Genomic DNA, 7,484 nt, shown 5'->3' on the forward strand with positions numbered 1-7,484 from the left:
TGCGTATTGGTAGACTTCACATACCTTTGAGATTTTTTTAAATTTTTATTTTTAAAAATCTTTCAGGTATTCAGGTTTCATAGGTATGGGATTTGAACCTCGGACCTCTCGAACGAGAGGCCGAGTTGCTTGACCACTAGGCTATCACTATCAATGGATTACACGTAACCCGTACCCGTAAACTGTAAAAGGGATTTTGTAAAACCCTACATACATTAGTAACTGTTTTTTCCCTTTTACCAGCCCTGTATAAATGGTACTTTTCCTGTATAACCTCGGAGAATATTAGAACATTTGATAAACTGCATTCACAGTGAGTGGTCGTACAAAATATTGTTATACTTAAATATATCTTTAATAATAACTTTAATATCTTTAATAATTGAAACCTGTGAAAATGAGGTAAGATGCATTTAATTTTTTTACCGGAAAAAGTAATACTAAGAAATTTCAAATATATAATAAAGTGTTTAAATACTCTAAAAAAAATATATTTCAGCAACATTTATTATATAGTTAACATAGAATATTTTTTATGAAGCAAAATGATTTTTTCACAATAATTCATACTAAGAAAAATCTTATATATAAAATTCTCGTGTCACAATGTTAGTTACCGCACTCCTACGAAACGGTTTTACCGATTTTCACCAAATTTTATATGCATATTCAGTAGGTCTGAGAAGCGGCTACTATCTATTTTTCATACCCCTAAGTGATAAGGGTTGATCACCTTTAACATTTTTATTTATATGGCAAAACAACGTTTGCTGGGTCAGCTAGTATTTAATATAATATTAACTTTTTTTTTACGGTAACGAAAATCTATATCTAAATCTTCTTTTCTTATCATATTTTTTCTCTTATTATTTTTACTACTTATAACATCATTGTGACCATAAAATTGGGGTGAAAAAATACGAACTCCAAAGGAAAATTTTGAGAAAGCAATTTTTTTGTGTTTGGATGTATTTTATGACGCAAACAAAAATTCAGATACAGAAACGCATTCGGGCAAAAAAATATATCTTACGACAGGCAAAGGATACCGTAGCCTTATTCTGATCCTGAAACTACAGGGACAGAGGAAGTGTACCCAAGATACCATCAGCATTACCTCGCTAAATTGACAAACTAATTTGTTGGCCGAGGTAAAAAACCAAAAGAAAATTATTAATATTTTTATTACCCGACTGGGGAGAGAATAGGGAATATACAACCTATATCTGACTAATGAATTTAAATATCTGTACCCTTAGTATGAGTTTTTACGTTTTTACAAAAATGACTGTTTTTGTATTTGTTTAAGTATTTGGCCGTATATTTCCAATCAGCGCCCCTGGCGGACTGTATCAGAACTGATTGGAAATGTATGGGAAATACGTATATATTATATATATGTATTTATTATCTAACATATTTAGTATCTATTACGGTTGAGTTAGAGCTCTGTGACAGATGGACAGACAGCGGAGTCTTAGTAATAGGGTTCCGTTTATACCTTTTGAGTACAAATTTGCGTAAAGATGCAATTTATTTTCTCATATATTATTATAAACGAGCTTTTGCCCGCGGCTTCGCTCGCTTTACGAAGTAATATTTTCATCCCGTATTTTATCTCCTTGGGAGTAGAAGTGATTAAAATCCTTTCTTAGTGGATGCCTACGTCATAACATCTACCTGCATGCCAAATTTCAGCCCGATCCGTCCAGTGGTTTGGGATGTGCGGTGATAGATCACTATGTCAGTCAGTTACCTTTGTACACTTTTATGTTCCCTTTGTCATCGCTTAGCTTATGTCATTAGTATTTGATCATTGTTGTTTTGAAGGAAAGAACATTTTGACTCCGGCACCACCGTCACACCTATTTCTGTTATAACAGTGTTAAGCGTTGATGTATTCTGGTTTAAAGGTGTAGTAAGGGAGACACTAACTTATTTCTCGAAGTAGAAACACATCTGTGGTCGACGTTAGTTAGAACTCTAATCTTATCTGGGGTTGATTACAGATATCCATCGGCGGCAGCCACTTAACTTTGAAGGTGGTAGAACCCTTTATGGTTCGACTCCGGCGGCACCACCGCCACACCTATTTCTACCTAATAACAGCAGTGTTGAGCGCTGCTGTGTTCCAGTTTGAAGGGTGTGGTAAGGGAGATATACTTTTCCGAGGCGTTCCACCTTAGTCCTCAGGGGTAGAGGCGCATCTGTGGCCGACCTCAGGTAGGAATATCTAATCCTATCTGGGGTTCATTACAGATGTCCATTGGTGGCAGTAGCCACTTACCATCAGGTGGACCGCATGCTGGTCTGCTACTCCTATATTATAAAAAAAAATAACTGGACTGTATGCTTGTTTGCTGCCTTTATATTATAAAAATAACACATTTGATTTGAATTACTTTTGGAGGTACATAATTGTGGTCGTCTTCAACCCATTACTATTCTACTGCTGTACGGTCTCCTCACAGAATGAGAAGGATTAGGCCATAGTCCGCCGCGCTGACCAAGTGTATATTGGTAGACTTCACCATGCCATTAAAATCCTTTTTTTTAAGATTTCTCAAATTTCCTGCAAGTGATAATTAATTTGTAATACGCACGTAACTGAAAAATCAGATGTATGTATTTGGGATTTGAAGCTCGGACCCCTCAATCATGAGGCCGAGTACCTTAACGACGAGGCTATGACTACTTTAAATAATAGTTCATAAAAAAATACAAGTTTTGTTTCTGAGGGTGCAAAAGTCAGAGGACGCCATTTTATTTTTTGGATGCCAAGGGGGGATTGGTGTAAACCTAAATCCCAGTTTGAAGGTGGTAGAACCTCTAGCGGCTTAAGGGGTGGAAGGGGCGGTCCGCCCCGGGCCTCCGTTCCTGGGGGGCCTCCAAACACAGTTGCTAAAAAAAGCTCGTCAGAACCAGGAAACAGGAAATGTGTATCATAATAATATGTGTCAGCCATAAAAAAGGTGACCGAATCACAGGTGAACTTATTACACTGGGGCCTCCATTCCGCCCCGGGCCTCCGACCACCTTAGTCCGCCACTGGTAGTAAGGGCTACTTATTTATCCTAGTTGTTCCTACTTAGTCCTCAGGGGTAGCAAAGCATCTGTAGCCAACCTCAGATTGGAATATAATCACAGATAGGAACAGGAATATATAGCGACAGTAGTAATTTACCATCAGAATGCAGTCTGCGTTCTCGTCTGCTACTTTAATATTATAAAAAAACTACTGGCAGGCTAAAAGATCGCCTGTGATTCGGTGCCCTAAATTTTTCGCATACTGGGAGGCCTCCATTCAACTTTCTGCCCCGGGCCTCCACTTTAGTCCGCCACTGGGTAGAACCTTCGCACTTGTCCAGCTAACCTAACCTAACCTAACCTAATCCTTCTCATTCTGAGTCAAAACCCGTGCCCAGTGGGACAATAATGGGTTGATGATAATTATTATTTATAGTTACTTTTAGGTAAAGTGACAGGAATAATAATGTTTTAGTTGTGTTTCCCTGTTTCGACATTTCCTGTCGACATTTTCCTGTAAATTTCGATTGATTACTAAGAAATACCTACATTACTGTCACAAACAATTCGTCAATTGCAACCACAAGCGATAAAATTATTAATATGATTCGTAATTAGTCTTAGGGATTTACGTCTATAACTAAAACTAACTAAAAGGCAGTGATAGCCTAGTGGTTAAGAAACTCGGCCTCTGGATCGATGGGTCCGAGGTTCAAATCCCAGGCACGCACCTCTTATTTTTCGAAATTATGTGCGTATAAGAAATTAATTATCACTTGCTAAAACGGTGAAGGAAAACATCGTGAGGAAACCTGCATACCTGAGAGATAAAATCTCAAAGGTATATGAAGTCTACCAATACGCATTTGGCCAGCACGGTAGACTATGGCCTAATCCTTCTCATTCTGAGAGGAGACCCGTGCCCAGTGGGGCTGTAATGGGTTGATGATGATGATGATGATGATGATGATTATACTAACTTTTCCCAAGCAGTTTCGCTCCTAATCAGAGTTATCTATCCCTCGGGAAAAGTACTTGTTCTCGGGATAAAAAGTTCAGTAGCGTATCTTAGATGGGCTCTGTATGAGGAATTTCGAAGGTGGTAGAACCCTTTGTGGTTCCACTACGGCTGCATCACCGCCACACCTATTTCTGACTCATAACAGCAGTGTTAAGCGCTGCTGTTTTCTGATTTGAATGTTCTTTTATAATATAGAAGCAGCAAACGAGCGTCATTGGGTACAAGTAGGTGTGACGTTGGTGCCACCGGAGTCTAACCACCTTCAAAAGAAAAACATTGTTACTATGTATTAAGTGTTATGTAGATAACGTAATTACATCTGCTAATTTATTTTATTTTTACTTCCAGAATACTGTTACTTCTACCGTTTCTACTGTGCAATGGTCAGGAAATTGCTACAAATTCCTCAAGTCCAGATTTAAACGTGACTAATTTGTCAAACGCGGATAAGAGCAACGACCAAAATGTGACAGATTCCTCAAAGCCAGCGGGCCCGCTCTTAAGCTTGACTGATTTGTTAAAACCGATCAAAAGCAACGGCCAAACTTTGACAGATCCCTCAAAGCCAGCGAGTGAGCCCTTAAACGTGACTAATTTGTCAAATCCGACCAACAACAACGACCAAAGTGTTACTGATCCCTCAAAGCCAGCGAGTGAACCCTTAAACGTGACTAATTTGTCAAACTCAACAGGCAATGAAGTCTTAAACGTAACTAATTTGTCAAATCCGACCAACAACAACGCCCAAGGAGTTGCAGATCCCTCAAAGCCAGCGAGTGAACCCTTAAACGTGACTAATTTGTCAAATCCGACCAACAAAAACGACCAAAGTGTTACAGATACCTCAAAGCCAGCGAATGATCCCTTAAACGTGACTAATTTGACAAACACAACGGGCAATGAAGTCTTAAACGAGACTAATTTGACAAACTCAACAGGGAATAAGGTCTTAAATGTGACTAATGACTTGAGCTCACCTATCAACAAAACTGTTACTAAGGACCCTGTTCCAGTACCCAAACGTAAGTAATCGATATATTTTCTAAAAGTTCACCAACGTAGTATACACTTATATAAATTACATTAAAAAAGTTTTTTCTTTTATAATATAGGAGTAGCAGACGAGCATGCAGTCCACCTGATGGTAAGTAGCTACTGCCGCCCATGGACATCTGTAATCCACCCCAGATAGGATTAGAAATTCTTAATTGAGGTCGGGCACAGATGCGACGCTACCCCTGAGGACCAAGCTGATACACCTCGGAAAAGTATGTCTCCCTTACCACACCCTTCAAAACGGAACACAGCAGCGCCTAACACTGCTGTTATTAGGTAGAAATAGGTGTGGCGGTGGTGCCGCCGGAGTCGAACCATAAAGGGTTCTACCAGGTGGTAGAATATTCGGTAGGTGGTAGAATTCATTATTATAATAAAAACGATAATTTACTATGAAAATCAATGTACATTTTTAATATTTTTTTTACCAATTTTAAACAATTGTAACTATTGATTATTAATTAAATATCTTTTTTTCTATGCAGTCGAAACCAACCCATCTGATGTCATACCGAATACAGAAGATAAAAGAAATAAAACGTCAAATACGGTACCCGGTATTGACGTGGTTACGTCCACACCTGTAACTCCATTGCCGTCGGAAACGTCAGGATATACTTCGAATGCGACTACGTCAAGATCTGTATTATTTATTTATAGTTGCATATTTATCCATTCGATTTTGGTCCAGCTCTTAAAATAAAAATGTGTGTAGAATTCGTCTACGGAAACGTCTACGTCAGGATCTGTATTATTTATTAATAGTGTCACATTTATCCACTCAATTTTGATACAGCTCTTAAAATAAAAATGTGTCTAGAATACGTCTACGGAAACGTCTACGTCAGGATCTGTATTATTTATTTATAGTATCACATTTATCCATTTGATTTTGGCACAGCTCTTAAAATAAAAATGAAAACATAAACGTTTTTCCTGTCTCCGCCCCGGCTTTTTCATAACATACGAAACCGCAGATTTATGCGATAACCTAATATAAAGAGAAACTACTACTCGACCAAGCTCACTAGACAAATGTCAAACGCCACGTCACTGTGCGTACCGCTGGCAAAAAATCATAACTTGTTGTGAAATGTTGACTTATGAAATGTAAATTTTGTTAAAATGTGAACTTATTACTATTTTTGATGTGAAACATCTATAGCCGCACGTAAAACCGATTTCTGGCGTGGCCAGAAATCGGTCGGCCAGTTGCGCCATGCGCAAAAATCGTAATATTTTATTTTATCATTATGACATATTTAGTTCCTATCACAATATGTTCTTTTCTGCATATTACTTTTACAAAATAATGTCGATGTTTCACATCTGCCAGGCGTCCCGTGACGGCTCACATTGTTTTTTTATTTATTTAATAAGTTTTTGTACACAAATCTTCTAACAATACAGCCATGATAGATAGATAAAGTACAATTTATTTAAGAAATATTTTTGTATACTGTATTTTAAGGTTTTAATTATTAAATAACATTACTTAAATATAACTTATTGTATTCTTTATTAACCCAAACAAAATAATTGGCCAAGTGCGGGTCAAATTGGCACACAGAAGGTTCCTTACCACCCATTTTTCATTTTATTATTAACTAGCTGACACAGCAAGCTTTGTATCGCCTCAAAATCTATTTATCAAATATATTTCATCTAAAATATAGCCTATGTTACTCGTGGATAATGTAGCTTTAGAATGGTGAAGGAATTTTTTAAAATCGGTCCAGTAGTTTTTGATCCTGTTCATTACAAACAAACAAACAAACAAACAAAGTTTTCCTCTTTATAATATTAGTGTAGATACATTTCGAAAGTTTAAACTGCCTATCTATTACGGTTCAATAGGTAAATCAAAAAAATGTTGAAAATATTTTTATTATATGATGTAACCATAAATAAGTATAGATATCTCACCGCCTTGTAATTGAAGGAAGCCATTAAATGGCTTATACATCTGACAATTCTGTCAGCCGTTTAATGGCTGTCATGGTGTAATGTACGCGGAACAATGCCGACATGCGCAGTTAAGACACGAAATCGAAGAAAAAGTGCGAAGAAATATCGTTTCATTCGTAAATTATCTAAAAACTACATTTTTTTAATATCCTTCAAACACGAAAATACAAACTTATTGACAGTGACAATTGTCAAAAGGTTATTTTCTTGTTAGGAGCGAGTAATCTTTACTAATCTATGGATGTAACTAAATATGTACTATTTTTTCCTTTATCTATGCTATAAGATGTTGACACAGAAGTGATAGCCTAGCAGTTAAAATACTCTGCCTCTCGATCGAGGGGTCCGAGGTTTAAATCCCAGGCACGCACCTCTGATTTTTCAAAACTATGTTCATATTAGAAATTAATTA

At 37.2% G+C, this 7,484-nt stretch overlaps 1 long non-coding RNA gene across 1 annotated transcript; it reads left to right on the top strand.

The window, feature by feature from the left end:
* The first annotated feature begins 337 nt into the window (after positions 1-337).
* LOC140752681 (uncharacterized) lies at positions 338-6,274 on the top strand. The gene is made up of 3 exons (XR_012103449.1): positions 338-402; positions 4,397-5,070; positions 5,590-6,274. It is a non-coding gene; the product is annotated as an uncharacterized LOC140752681 (long non-coding RNA).
* Positions 6,275-7,484: the final 1,210 nt, after the last annotated feature.

The sequence above is a fragment of the Epargyreus clarus genome, unplaced genomic scaffold (genome assembly GCF_041222505.1).
Source record: "Epargyreus clarus isolate Ecla_fem2 unplaced genomic scaffold, WU_Ecla_fem_2.2 ptg000025l, whole genome shotgun sequence".
Lineage (NCBI taxonomy): Eukaryota > Metazoa > Arthropoda > Insecta > Lepidoptera > Hesperiidae > Epargyreus > Epargyreus clarus.